Genomic DNA, 15,613 nt, shown 5'->3' with positions numbered 1-15,613 from the left:
CGACGCCCAAGCGCTCTCTGAGCGCCGAACGATGCCGAGTCGCTCCAGGGTAGCGAACGCCGCTTTTGCCACCGCCAGCTTCGTCAGCTCGAGGCGGCGTGCCCGGGCGTAGACCGGTGGCCCGACGGTGGGGATGTGATGGGCCACCCCGTGCTTGACGGCCCCCGCCGAGAAGGTGGGCCGCGTGAGGGCCGGGAAGCCGGCGAGGAGGCGGGTGAATGCGTCCGCTGCCGGAAGCGTACAGACCAACGTGGCCGGAACCGAATCGTTCGGCAAGCCGCTTGGCAAGCCGCTCGTTGAGCTGGGCAACGCACAAGCGAGCGAGCTGAACGTCTCGGCCTGGACAAGCCGTCTGCGCTTGACGTCGACCAGGAGCCCATTAGCGCACAGGAAGTCCGCGCCAAGCAGTGCCATGGGCACATCGGCGGTGACGAACGTCCATCGGAAAACCTGCCCTCCAAACCGCAGAGAGAGGCAGCGTTTTCCGTACGTACGGATGGGCGTCCCGTTCGCGGCAAGCAGCGCGGGGGCCCCACCCGCGGCGTGCTTGTCTGACGTGCTGGCGGGAATGACACTCACCTGCGCTCCCGTGTCGCACAGGTAACGGCGCCCGGAGAAGGTGTCCGTTATGAACAGCAGGCTGCTCGAACGGCCGGCGCTCATTGCCACTATTGAGCGCCGGCCCGGGCGTTTCCCGACCCGTTGAAGGAGCACGGCGGATGACACCGCCGAGCTTCGTGGCCGAACTTGGCGTGGAACCAGCACCAGGTGGTGGAGCTGGAGGAGCGCGGCTGGCTCCGCCAGGCCGGTGGAGTTGGCGGGTTTCCCCGCGGTGGCGGTTTTCGCCGCGGCGGTGGGCGGGGCGTGGCGGCGTTCACGACGTGCGTATCAGCATGCTGCTGAACATCAGCGTGCTGTAGAAGCTGATGCTGTGGAACATGCTGCTGAACATCAGCGTCGAGGGCCGTGACGGCCACGCCGACGCTCGCCCGCGTGTCCGAAGCGGCGAAGTACCTGTCCGCCTTGGCTGCCAATGCTCGGGGTTCCGTTAGCTCGGTCCCGGCCAACGCGAGGCGAACCTGCGCTGGAAGTTGGCGCCGGAAAAGCGCCCGGAATAGCGAACCGGGGGCTTCGTCGCCCAACAGTGACAGCATATGGTCCATTCGGACCGACGGGCGCGTCTCACCGAGCTCGGGGAGATCCAGGAGGCGGTCGGCTCGTGCGTCGTCCGTGAGGCCGAACGTGGCTAGGAGTAGCCGCTTGAGTGCCTCGTACTTGTGGCCGTCCGGTGGGTGGCGAAGGACGGACACAACTCGAGCGGCCGTGCCGGGCCCGAGGGAGGCGACGACATGGCAGTAGCGCAGGTCGTCGTTGGTGAGGCGCCGAAGCTGAAATTGGGCTTCTGCTTGAACGAACCAGACTTCGGCCTGGGCCTCCCAAAATTCGGGAAGTTTAATCGCCATTGCCTTGTCGTTGGCCATTGCAATGGCGTCGTGGTCGGAAGGATCGCTACGGCAGATCCAACGTCGAGGGTCACCAGTAAAGCGCGGCGTTACGCGCGCTGCTTGTGAGCAAGGAGGAAGCGGACAAGCGGTAACATATAAACGTCTTTATTGTAAGACTACACTGTAACACTGAACTGCTCCGGGCTGGTCGCCCGGTGTATCATGCGGCCACGCCTACCCCTCGGGCGTGGCCACCGCCCACTTGGTGCGTGGAATGATGTCACCACGCCAGTGGGCTTTTGTGTCCGCCACAACAGCAAAAATAAAATTTCCCTTTTGGGGGTCTATGGGGGAGGGAGGTTGCCCCCCAAAATAGGTATTTGCTTTCTTCTCAGAAACTACACACACAATTTCTATGAAACTTCACCACAACCTTAATCACCCATGATGTACCAACGTCTAAACTTTTTTATAATAAAAAAAGGTATAAAATCAAACATTTAAACAGCCTTGGACGTGCACCTTGACCCCACGGCCAAGGCACGCCGTCTATCAAGGCTGTCCCATTATTATTAACATACACATGCACCTCAACCCAAAGGCTGAAGCATATGGTCATTCAAAACACATACATCCTGACCCCGAAGGGCCACAATGCATGGTCATACAATTGGACCCCTCCTCCATAGAAGTGAGTCCACTGACAAGGTACCCTTTAAAATACCCATAGTCGATGCAGTATAGTTTATTCTACCAGGTGAGTGCCAGGCGAATTGCTCCTATGTTTTATGAGTGGAAGGTGAAGGACCCCTCCTCGGTCCAATTATCATATAGTAAGCATATCTTTCGTGTAGTTTCTCCTTTATTAATTTGTAGTCGTCATTTGAATGCATTATTGAGTGGGGTTCTTACGTAAAGGAAGACCACACAGTTAGTTCTCATCGCAGCTCTTTGGAACGCCTCGGTTGTCATGAAATTATATTCGCCGGTCATTGATAGCCCCAACGGTATAGTTAGTAGCAGTGCTAAATATACGCGGTACAGTCAGCGACACAAATCTTCTCTTTTACTGTTTACATTAAAATGTTAAATGTCAGGCTTGGCCGATGTAGATCCTTTGGGATTAGTAAGCCTTTGGGAAAATGATGACATATAACAATGACCCACCCACCTGTAACCTTTTTTTTCGTCACACGTGGCATAATTTGCTCTCATAAATGATTTTTTTTTTTTAAAGGTGTCGGGTGATTTATAAACGATGTTGAATGAGGTGAAACAAAGAGGAACGCTGTTTTTAAATATCGACTTTGATAAGCCTTAGATAAAAATATCAACACCAGCGATAAAACCTTTAAATATTTCAGACCAACAAGACACACGATATAGTCGAGTTAAAAAAGGACAAACATACGGTTCACTGAATATTATTATAAAACCCTATAAAATTGAAAAATGTAGCTTCTTACAAACGAATAATATGAAGAAAAGTGATAGCTACATGGCAGGCGAACGGATGCTTGGACGGCGCATTTCCACTTTACTTTCTTTAATGTCACTGAGTAAAATACACCAGCGCGATATTAGAATAGTTTTAGTAATTTTGATATGAACAAATTGAAACTAGTGCCAAATGAGGAATCATCTTTCCACAGATAATATCGAGTGGCTGCGTCGGCCAGGCCATGGTTCGTGTTCTCTGCCGCGAGTTTACCTCAAGTTTTGCATGGAGATCGCTCGGTGGACCTTTCATTTCGGAGGCGAGGCCGAGGAACATTTGTGTGGTGGCTTCGCGACGATAAGAGCCGAAGGAGCCATCGGAGGTGATGAGGGCCGGGTAGTAATAGTGGTGGGTGGTGGTGGTGGTAATAGTGGTGGTGGTGGTGGTCGTAGTAGTAGTCGTAGTAGTAGTAGTAGTAGTGGTGGTCGTAGTAGTAGTAGTAGTAGTAGTGGTCGTAGAGGTAGTGGTTGTGGTGGTGGTAGTAGTGATGTTAGTAGCGATGGTACTGGTAGTAATGGTGGTGGTGCCCAGTGTAGCCACACTAAGCATAGCCATAACATAAGGTCCTGGTTTGGACAGGCCGTGTAATTGCTCTTTATTTGTATATTTTATTATCTACGTCGATTGTCAGCTTTGTTTTATTTTTTAAATTTTCGTTTCTCTTTCCTTGTTCTTGTCATTCTTATCTTGTATTCACTGCGATAACTTGTATCTGCCGACTTCCTGTTTTTTTTGCAAGCACTTGTTACCTTCGCCACCAAAGGTGGATGGAGGTTATTTTCACCCCTGTCTGTTTGTCTGTCTGTCTCTGTCCGTTTGTCTGTCTGTCTCTGTCTGTCTGTCTCTGTCCGTTTGTCTGTTTGTCTGTCTGTCTGTCCGTTTGTCTGTCTGTCTCTGGCCGTTTGTCTGTCTGTCTCTGGCCGTTTGTCTGTCTGTCTCCGGCCGTTTGTCTGTCTGTCTCCGGCCGTTTGTCTGTCTGTCTCCGGCCGTTTGTCTGTCTGTCTCCGGCTGTTTGTCTGTCTCTCCGGCTGTTTGTCTGTCTGTCTCCGGCTGTTTGTCTGTCTGTCTCCGGCTGTTTGTCTGTCTGTCTCCGGCTGTTTGTCTGTCTGTCTCCGGCTGTTTGTCTGTCTGTCTCCGGCTGTTTGTCTGTCTGTCTCCGGCTGTTTGTCTGTCTGTCTCCGGCTGTTTGTCTGTCTGTCTCCGGCTGTTTGTCTGTCTGTCTCCGGCTGTTTGTCTGTCTGTCTCCGGCTGTTTGTCTGTCTGTCTCCGGCTGTTTGTCTGTCTGTCGCCGGCTGTTTGTCTGTCTGTCGCCGGCTGTTTGTCTGTCTGTCTCCGGCTGTTTGTCTGTCTGTCTCCGGCTGTTTGTCTGTCTGTCTCCGGCTGTTTGTCTGTCTGTCTCCGGCTGTTTGTCTGTCTGTCTCCGGCTGTTTGTCTGTCTGTCTCCGGCTGTTTGTCTGTCTGTCTCCGGCTGTTTGTCTGTCTGTCTCCGGCTGTTTGTCTGTCTGTCTCCGGCTGTTTGTCTGTCTGTCTCCGGCTGTTTGTCTGTCTGTCTCCGGCTGTTTGTCTGTCTGTCTCCGGCTGTTTGTCTGTCTGTCTCCGGCTGTTTGTCTGTCTGTCTCCGGCTGTTTGTCTGTCTGTCTCCGGCCGTTTGTCTGTCTGTCTGTCCGTTTGTCTGTCTGTATCCGTTTGTGAACAAGATATATCAAAAAGTTATGGATGGATTTGGACGAAACTTGGTGGACAGGTTGTGTGTGTGACAAGGAAGTATCGATTAGATTTTGGTGAAGATCCGGATCCGGCTAGTAGAATTTTTTTGATGGAGTTTGATTAAATGTTCTGTATTTTGATTTTCTGCTCGACTCTGGGATTCAAAACGTAAACTGTTTACCAGGTGAAGGTATGCTCTCTACTGAGTGCCGTTCTAGTTAACGAAGTTTTTCCTCTTGTTAATGATTGCTTTTAATTAATTAGTTTCATATTGATGTTGTGGATCTCCGGACTTTGCTTCTTACCTGCTTTGGGAAGTACTGTGTGGTCAATCAGGGTAAAACTTTATACAGTGTACGAATGGGACATGCTTGCACACTGCAAGCAACTACGTAAGTGCATCTTACGTACAGACATAATAAATAGAAATATACGTTTTACACATTTGATCATGCAGGGGTCACGCTTAATTTTTTTTTTTTTTTGGTGTTCCGCCGGGCCACCTAAACAGATTTTTTTTTGGTGGCCTGACCGTATATTATTTGCTGGTGAATCGACCTTCATAAAACTAAAAGTCAGTGTCCATGTTTAAATTACTATTTCTCATGACACCTACAGATCAAATTTCTGTGCTTTTCATACCAGTAACCTCACAACTCGTAATCACCAAACACTTCTGTCAGATATTCAATCATCTACTTAATAACTTGCATCAAAATAATACTTTAACAATTTTAATGTTTGCTAAAGAAAAATATTTTATGCGTTAACCCATTTATTGCGTTTTCCAAAACAATTCTTAGCTCTGCATGACTTTCAGCTATTGACGAGATTATTGCAGTTATAAATCTCGAAAGTAGTACTAAAACACGTGTCACTGTAAAACATGAATGTTTTTATTTGATGAACATTCAGTTTCAAAAAATATTGGTTTAAAATTTGATGTAAAGACCAGTTGATTTATTTAACGCAGTGTGAATTTGCATGATGAGCATGCAGCTGACTGTGATGCATTCATATTGCAATCTCAAGGCCTTGCTTCTATATCCCGAGGCAGCATATCCACATGCAAACCAAGCTCTGTCTTGCTCATGTGCTGGTGTGTGTGCACCAAGCTGTATATACAACTGGAGCGCAGCTGCAGCACGTGCTCACAGGGCAAGCAGCCGCCATGTTGGAATACCCTTCCCTCGCTATAACATGAGGTACAGGCTTAGCTGAGAGTGTGATAAGCGTGAACGCATATGAACGCATTAGGACTTTATTGGCTTTCGTTGAGAGATTGATTCACATTTGTTTTTATCTTGCCAAAACGAAGTTTTTGCAAGATGTATTAGTCAGCTTGTATGTTTGTTTGTTTGTTTTTTTGTTTTTTTGTTTTTTTGTTTGTGGTTAATCATTTTTTTTCACGTTTAGATCACTCTGTAGACCACAGTTATTATTGGAAACTCCTGTAACTTCGCATATCAGAGTCCTATAGAGATACCCTTCAGCACACAAAATTTTGAAGGTCAAGGTCAAAGGTCAAGGTCACTTTGTGGTCAATCATGGAGGTCGACGAAACACTAATTTTTTGAGTAACTTTGATCGGATCGTCTCCAAACTTCATGGGAATCTAGTATATGGTCCGGCGCTCAGCTGATTAGTTTTTGGTGGCGATCGGCCTTGACCTTCATGGTTAGCGCTGGAGGTCGAAAATTATTGACCCCAAGGTCAAATTTTGAAATCGTAGGTACCATATCGAGTAATACCTCATATGAATGCCCTTGATGAGTGCTTCCCAGATCTGTAAACAGTTTGACGCTATGACGTCATTTGATGACGTCATGACGAAAAAACGGAATTTTCACATTTTGGCAAGATACGGTTCACCCTGTGGGTGACATATTTTTTTATTCTTTTTTGTTGGTTTTCCGACAACTTTCTCATAGAGCCACAAAGGTGATTGACAAAACTGAGAAGCTTATTTTAGTAAAGCCTTAGTCACATATGATGCTGCCGCCGCACGGTTCTGCGGTCTGCGGTTTGTAGATGGGATTTTTACTAATCGTACGGCTTTGCGGTCTGCGGCAGCAGTGTTCACAAATGTTACGGGGTCCGCACGGCAATCGTAAAAGTCATGAAATCAAAATGCGTGAGGAGACCGCAAGGCGAACCGTGAGGCAATCGCAAGGTGCCCGCACGGTTGTCACGGTTGCCGTTAGGCCATCGTACGGCAGCCGAGAGAGGTTGCTGTGGGCGGGGCCGAGCGAGGTCTGTGTTAGTGCGTTGCCGTTGCCTGGTATAAAAAGATGGTGCTTGATGCTCTCTGCGTCAAGATACGGACTTGATGTCCGTATCTTTACAACAGACATTCCAATGATGATGATGATAAATGTAATACCACTCAAGGAAGGCCCACAACTCAAGAGAGTGGGAAAAAACAATAAAATGAACAAAAATACGCGGAAGGAGAAGCAACCACTCAGAAGAACGACAGAAAATCATTTCCCTTAAATGTACCGTGTTCACCAACTAGCACGACCAGATACAGGACACCAAAATAATTTCCCTTACACATATCGTGTCCACCAACCAGCAAGACCAATAGACCATACCACTTACCTCTTAGTGGGGGGGCCAATGTAGCAGATTGAAATGCCCGGTGAAATTGCTTGTTAATTTTTGGACACTGGTTGGGCTGTCTTTAGGGATGATATAAGTTCTAGAAAAAATATGTCTCCAATTGTTTCAAGTTCTTTATGGCGGCCATTTTGGATTTTCAAAATGGCGGATGTCGAAAACGTAAAATTCCATTATCTTGGCTTCTAAATGACCTAGAGTTTCGATTCTGGTGTCCAGTTGTACATTTTTGGGGATAGAGAATTGAATGAAACCTTCTTTAATAACCTACAAGGGATAAAAATAGGTTTTTATGGCACAGCCGAACCAGTGTCCAAAATCTAACTTAATGCACATCTATCTTAATTGTTATTTGTTATTTGTATGTTCCAGATTCGTGACCCTGAGCTATGATGGAGCCAAAAAGCAAGAAAACCAAGAAAGAAACTGATTTCACACTTTGCATTCAGTGCCAGGATCCCCAAGGTGCACTAGTGACTGAGCCAGCACTGGGCTCATATGCAAAGTTTCTCCAGTTCATCCAGGAGAGGGCACGATATGGTGATGCCGACTTCAAACAGATCAGCGAACGATTAAGCTGTTTCACTGCCACTGACTTGAGGAACAATAAAGCAAAGTGGCACCGGGCATGTTATGGATCTACATGCAACACTGCTCACCTGGAGCGTGCTAGAGTTCGCCACCAGAAAGCCTGCGAACATGGCGACACCCAGCATCTTCATAAGAGGTGTGGACGTCCTTCTTCTGCACCTGCCGCTGCAAGTACCTCAGGTTCTACGCAAGACGAGACTCTTCGCTTCACACGTTCATCATCAACTCCATTCAACAGAGACCTTTGTTTCTTCTGTCAAGAGGTCACTAAGGAAAGTGTACATGTTGTATGCACGTTCAACGCAGGTAAACAGCTGAAGAAAGCTGTTGAAGAAGGCAGCAACCACAAGTGGAAAGTTCAGCTGAGTGCTGCCATCAGTGCACATGATGCTCATGCGATCGACGTCAAGTATCATCTCCCATGCTGGGTGCAGAATGTCCAACGTGCTCCCAAGAGTGGGACATCAAGTGATGACAAAGAACACATACTGCAAGAAACTAATGTTATCAAAATAGCCGCAGACATTGAGTTTGTCAGCCTTGTTCGCTCTCTACTCCAAGCTGGTGAAATTCTCAACATGTCTGACCTGAAGTCGGTTTACTCCAGGATTCTTGACAATAATGGTGTGCACAATGTCCCATCACCTACTACCCAAGGCATGAAGGAGAAAATCAACTCTCACATTGATGACGTTCACTTCATGAAACCAAAACGTCGAAACGAGTCAGACTGTGTATTCTCCACTGCCGTGCGTGATGCAGCTGTCGAAGATGCAATGGCGAAGACAAATGAAAAAAACATCGAACAACTGTTTGAGAGTGCCTCTGTTCTCCGCAGTGCCATTGCTTGTCAGAACAAGCACCCATGGCAATTTGAAGGAGAAATGAACACTGATGATGCTGAAAAGCATGTACCCAAAGTACTCTATGCTTTCCTCCGCTGGCTACTGGAAGGACCAGCCACGAGCATTGAGCCAGAGACTATGCGCTCAGCCACTATTCATCGAGATGTTATAACCATCAGTCAGAACATCATGTACGGCTACAAGTCAAAACGCCAAGTCACGTACAAGCCCAAAGAGCCAGATGCACCATTCCGCCATCGCTTAGAATGGCCACAGCAGCTTGCCGTTGCCATTGTAGTCCATCAGTCCACCAGAAACAAGAAGCTTCTGGATTTCCTGCATGGGTTCGGTCTGTCTGTTGATTATAGTCGGATCTTGCGGTTGGAGACACAGCTGGCCAACTCAGTCATAGAGTCTACGACAGAACAGGGTGTATACTTTCCAAGAACCATGCGCATAGGGACGTTTGTCTTCTTTGCAGTGGACAACAGTGACTTCAATGAAGACACACCTGATGGGAAGCGGACACTCCATGCTACAGCCTGGGCACTCTACCAACGACGGGAACATGCACCCTCCACAGATGAACATAGAACACTGACACTACATGACCGAAAGGCCAGACACCGCTCACTCAAGGTTCTGACTGCTCCAGACTTTGTTCCTTGCCAAGCACCAAACAAACAATCTGCCACAGGTACCACGTATAGCTTCAAGACACGGTCAAACCCAGATGTCACCAAGCCGTACTCTGCGACGGACACAGTGTGGCTACTTTCACGCACAATCATGCGAACAGCTGAAGCTGAGGACGTACAAGACGACATCATCCCACCAGATGACCAGCTGCAAGCTGCAGAACCCCAGCATGCTGACCCTGTTGGGTCACTCGTCCACGATCCAAAACAACCACCTGGCAGTAGGATCAAGCATCACGATATCCCAACTTGGACAGCCTACAACTCACTGCTCTCCTCTTCGAAGCCTCTGACAGAGGTCAACGCCCTGCCATTGGTAGCAGCACCAGCCCATGAATGGCAAACACTGATAACAGTCTTGAAACAGACACAGCAAATCAACTGCATGGTCATGGGTCCCGATAGGAAGACAGTGATCACCTTAGACATGGCCCTGTATGAGCGAGCCAAACAGCTGGAGATGACCAGAGATGACTGCAAAGGCAAGTGGGTACTGCGACTAGGGGAGATGCACACTGTGATGGCTGCACTGAGGGCTGCTGGGAATGCCATAGAGGACAGTGGTCTTGACGAGGCTTGGTCTGAGGCTGATATCTATGGCCCAACAACGACCAGACAAATACTGGAAGCCAAGCACATGAAGAGGGCTTTGGAGGCCCACATCACCACTGTCCAAGCCCTCTTCGACCTCTATGTGGACGAATTCTTCCAAGAGCATCCCCATCTGAGGGGCCCATGTACCCAGTCAGCACAACAGGTTGCCCAGAGCTGTCATCTACACAACCGAGAGGAGATGACAAGCGCGCAGAACAACATGCTAGCTGTCCTCGAGTCAAACGAAGTCCTGGAGGCCATGGCAAAGTTTGATGAGAGGAAAGAAGCCAAGAGTCCACTGTTCAAATTTGTGCGACGCTACATGCGGATGATAATGCTGATATACACATTCATCCGTGCCACCCGTGATGGACAATTTGAGCTTCACCTGTCTTCACTGGATGAGATGTGCATATACTTCTTTGCACATGACAAACAGAAATATGCCAGGCTGACTCCCCGGTACCTTGCAGAGATGAAGGCCCTGAAGATGACAGATCCAGGGATCTACCAAGAGTTCATGGATGGGAACTTCAGTGTCCATAAGAATGAAATCCCCTTCTGTGCTGTAGGTGTGGACCATGCACTGGAGCACATCAACAGGATCATGAAGGTGACAGGGGGTATTGTGGGCATTACCCAGAATGCCAGTGCCCGCGAAAGGTTCTTTCTGACAGCACCAGAGCTGAGTAGGCTTGCTGAAGAAGCCCGTCAGATGGCTGGCTCACAATCAGCTACACGCAAGGAGCACCACGACCTATCAACCACAGTCTGGGCTCGGCAGGAAGACAGCATTCGTCGACTGAAGAATGTGATCAGAGAGTCCATGAATCCCATGACGCATGAGGGTGAAGACCTGACGACTATCATCACCAAGGTGGTGATGCCAGCTGAAGTACAGAAGGATGTCTGCAACCAAGATGAGATTGGTCAGAAAGCGTATAACACGTTTGTTGCAGAGCGCATCAACACAAATGAAATCAACCTTTGGGCCAGAATGGGAAAGGTCAAACTGAAGATGTGGAAGAGTGCCAGGAAAGCTGTGAAGCACAAACTGGCAGACAAGGTTGTAGAGCTGAAAGACGACAGGTCACTGTTTGCGCGCATGCTGATCGTGGCCCGCTCACGACCAGAGATCAACTTGAAGGATGCCATAGGTCAATATGAATTCACCGCGCTTCCACGAACCCTCTTTGCAATGGCTGGGACACTACTACCATGCACAGACAAAAGCAAGCTCATGGGCATCCTAGAAGATCTACCCAAGAAGTCAACTGGCACTGGTCAGCAGCCAGACGACGACAATCCTGAACATACTCCACCCCCTCCCAAGAAGGTGACTGTCATAGACGGCATGGCATTAGTGCAAGCAATGGGTAAGCCACAATGGGTCAAAACATGTGCCCAGTGGGCTGGCCATTTCAATGCAACACTGGACTGCAAGACCAACGGGTATGATGAAGTCCACCTCGTGTTTGACCGATATGATCTGCCAAATTCACTGAAAGAGGCCACACGGGAGAGGCGCCAAGGTGGCAAGCCGCCCACTGCTTACCACGTTCAAGACAGCACCCCGATTGGGAAACTGACAGCAAAACAGTTCCTGTCGCACACCAACACCAAAGATGAGCTAACTGTCTATCTGGCAAAGAAAGCTCTGTGTCACTTTGAGGGGACTACCAAGGTCTTCATCGTCACTTCAAGGCAGGATGTCTTCTCCAACTGCATGGATGTACAGCATCTCCGTAGCTCCCAGGAGGAGGCTGATACGAGGATCTTTCTTCACAGTCAAGATGCCGTCCGAAGAGGTGCAACACAGCTGTACATTCAGTCACCTGATACTGATGTATTCATCCTAGCACTCCACCGGTACCATGAACTATGCAAAGACACATACTTCATCACGGGTGTGGGGAACAAGAAGAGGCAAATCTCACTGGAACCAATAGTACATGAACTTTGTGTCAGGAAGGCTGCAGCCCTACCAGGATTCCATGCATTCACGGGAGCAGACCAGACTGGTCGGTTTGCCGGCAAGGGAAAGCTCACATGTTGGCAAGCCCTCAATAGGTGCTCTGTTGAGGTGGTATCTGCGTTTCATGACCTTGGGGCCTCTGAGGAGCTGAGAGCTGACACAGAAAGTGACATTGAGGCATTTGTATGCCAGCTGTATGAGCCTCGTACTACAGTTGTGGATGTGGGCAAGCTGAGGTGGAGACTGTTTACCAAGAAACAGCTAGAGGCACAGAAGCTGCCACCAACACGGGGAGCTTTACATGAAGCCATTGCTCGTGCACATTTCCAGGCCATGGTGTGGCATCAGGCTGATGTACCGGACCCCCAGCTTCCACAACCAACAGAACATGGATGGAGAGCAGAAGGAGATCAGCTGGTGCCCATCACAACCAAGGACCCTCCAGCCCCAGCTGCCATCACACATCTAATCAAATGTAACTGCAAGAAGACCCAATGCATGTCTCACTGCTCATGCAGGTCTCAGCATCTCAACTGTTCTGAGATGTGTATGTGTGGGGCAGATGAAGAGGTGTGTGGTAACACGGGTCAGGAGCGCCCCATGGGAATCGATAACACTGATGATGAGGAGGATGGAGATCCTTCAATGTAACAATGAACACTGCCAACTAAAAATATTGCACAAAGACATTATAAGTGTACATTTGAACACTAAAGTCCAGCCTTTATGTGATTTAGAAGTGAAAATGATGGAAAAAAAAAATATATGTGTTGGCATAAGTGCGTGAAAATCCAAGATGGCTGCCATAAGAACCCTTTTGATCATATGTAGGTGTATAAATGTGTGTTTATTGGATTAAGTATCCGCAAATATGTACATTTGGACACCAAAATTAACACTCTAGGTCATTTAGAAGCCAAGATAATGACAATTTCGGTTTTCAACAAACGCCATTTTGATAATCCAAAATGGCCGCTATAAAGAACTTGAAAAAAATGGAGACATATTTTTTCTACAACTTCTATCATCCCTAAAGACAACCCAACCAGTGTCCACAAATTAACATTTGAATTCAACGGGAAAACATTGGCCCCCCCACTATCTGGATCAAACTGTATTTCAAATATTCAAACGGTTTTTACATGCTGCCGTCTCCTAGCAACCAATGAAATTTAAAAAAAATATTGTAGCTTCACTTTTCACGGAGTATGAGCGTTCTATATATTTTCAATTCAGTGCGCCCGACTCGCTCACGTACTTGATTTGTGGCACAGACATAGCCATTGGGCCTTCACGGTGTAATTTGTGCGAGGCTTTTGTCCGAGTGAGCTTGAGTCGAGAGGGCGAATGTACGGGTTGGGAATGGACGGGTCTCCCTTCCCCCGCCCGGCAATGCCGGTACTGGAGGGCGTCACAGGATCGGTGAGTCTCCAAAATCCGCTTCGTGCTGTTGCGAAGATTCAGGACGATGTCGCGATTGTTGTGCTGCTCTCCAACCATGAGAACTGCAACGTCATTGTTGACTGGCCCTCCCCTTCCCTCCCGCCTTCCCTCCCCCTTCCCCCTGCCCCCCTCCGTCCTCCCCTCCCCCTCCCTTCCCCCTCCACCCTACCCCCTCCCCTTCCCCCTCCCTTTTCCCCCTCCCCCTCCCTTTTCCCCCTCCCCCTCCCCCCTCCCACTCCCCCTCCCCCCTCCCCCTCCCCCCTCCCCCTCCCCCTCCCCCTCCCCCCTCCCCCCTTCCCCTCCCCCCTTTCCTCCCCCTCCCCATCCCCCTTCCCCTCCCCCTCCCCTTCCCCCTCCCCTTCCCCCTCCCCCTCCCCCTCCCCTTCCCCCTCCCCCTCCCCCTCCCCCCCTCCCCCTCCCACCCCTCTCCTCTCCCATCCCTCCCCCTCCCCCCCTCTTCTCCCCTCCCCCCTCCCTCCCCCTCCCCCCTACCCCTCCCCCCTCCCCTCCCCCCTCTTCTCCCTCACGTTTATACACGGAATGCCGGGTACTTCCCCCCCCTCTTCTCCCCTCCCCCCCTATCCTCCCCTCCCCCCTCCCCCCTCCCCCCCCCCCCCCCGTTCCCCTCCCCTCATCTTCCCCCTCCCCTCCCCTCCCCCGCCCGGCAATGCCGGGTACTTCTGCTAGTCTATATTATAATAGCCGTAGATGATTCTGTCTGTCTGTCTGTCTATCTGTTGGGTGTCTGTCCGGGGTGTGGCTTACTCGGTTTGCAGAGTAGCTCCACCCATAGCTCCACCCATTCTGGGAGTGGCTATAAACAAATATCCACCATTTTATTAACTCGCATAGCTTTGAGTCCTGTTTTGTAGGCCCGTGGTGTCTTGCTCTCCCCCAGTTTTATTTCAAATCAAATTCGATAAATCATTTCATTTTTCACAGTCGCTAACATAGTTTTAGACTCGGTTGAAAAAAAACGGGAAGAAAATCCGATGAAAGTTGCCGTTTATAGAACGAAATGAATTCTCAAAGGCCTGTAACTTCAAGGCCATTGAGTCTCTCTCACGCCTTTATCTCCAATCTAACTCACCATATGATTTCATTTTTATCGATGGTTTTACTTTTAGACTCGGTGTCAGCAATAATTGAGAACAATCCACACAACGCGGGAAAATGCAGAGATATATTTTTTAAAATCGCGTCATGGTGTATCATACACCGCCCAACATGACACCGCCGGCAATGTGTCGATATATATTAAAAATTCGCTTTTGCTTTTCCGTTATGATATATTACTATTTCGTTTGATGATAGTCGTCACAAAAACGTCAACAATGATGCCGACATATATTTCTTCGTTTTTATTTCATTCAACATATTAGCCGGAAGTAAAATATGTTTCAGGAAATTACCGAGAGATATTTCTTCGTTTTTTTTTATTAGTTATGTGCGCATACACTTTAAATAGGTTTATTTGAAATCTTTAATTTTCCACAAACATTCCACACACCGCGGGAAAATGCAGAGATATATTTTTTTAAATCGCGTCATGGTGTATCATACACCGCCCAACATGACACCGACGGCAATGTGTCGATATCTATTTTAAATTCGATATATCATTTCATTTTTCACAGTCGCTAACATAGTTTTAGACTCGGTTGAAAAAAAACGAGAAGAAAATCCGATGAAAGTTGCCGTTTATAGAACGAAATGAATTCTCAAATGCCTGTAACTTCAAGGCCATTGAGTCTCTCTCACGCCTTTATCTCCAATCTAACTCACCATATGATTTCATTTTTATCGATGGTTTTAGAGTCGGTGTCAGCAATAATTGAGAACATTCCACACACGCGGGAAAATGCAGATATATTTTTTAAAATCGCGTCATGGTGTATCATACACCGCCTAACATGACACCGACGGCAACGTGTCGATACATATTAAAAATTCGATATATCATTTCATTTTTCACAGTCGCTAACATAGTTTTCGACTCGGTTGAAAAAAAACGGGAAGGAAATCCAATGAAAGTTGCCGTTTATAGAACGAAATGAATTCTCAAACGCCTGTAACTTCAACTTCAAGGCCATTGAGTCTCTCTCACGCCTTTATCTCCAATCTAACTCACCATATGATTTCATTTTTATCGATGGTTTTGGACTCGGTGTCAGCAATAATTGAGAACATTCCAC

At 48.3% G+C, this 15,613-nt stretch overlaps 1 protein-coding gene across 1 annotated transcript in view; it reads left to right on the top strand.

The window, feature by feature from the left end:
• Positions 1-2,965: 2,965 nt before the first annotated feature.
• LOC137431172 (uncharacterized) overlaps positions 2,966-15,613 on the top strand; it is a gene marked incomplete in the record, with an annotated part of 229,080 nt that continues 216,432 nt past the window's right edge. The window contains 1 exon segment of the mRNA XM_078781587.1: positions 2,966-3,265.

The sequence above is a fragment of the Myxine glutinosa genome, chromosome 7 (genome assembly GCF_964187855.1).
Source record: "Myxine glutinosa chromosome 7, kmMyxGlut1.1, whole genome shotgun sequence".
In the NCBI taxonomy this organism is placed as follows: Eukaryota; Metazoa; Chordata; class Myxini; order Myxiniformes; family Myxinidae; genus Myxine; species Myxine glutinosa.
The sequence above is the reverse complement of the archived record's forward strand: the minus strand, read 5'-3'. Positions and strand labels throughout refer to the sequence as shown.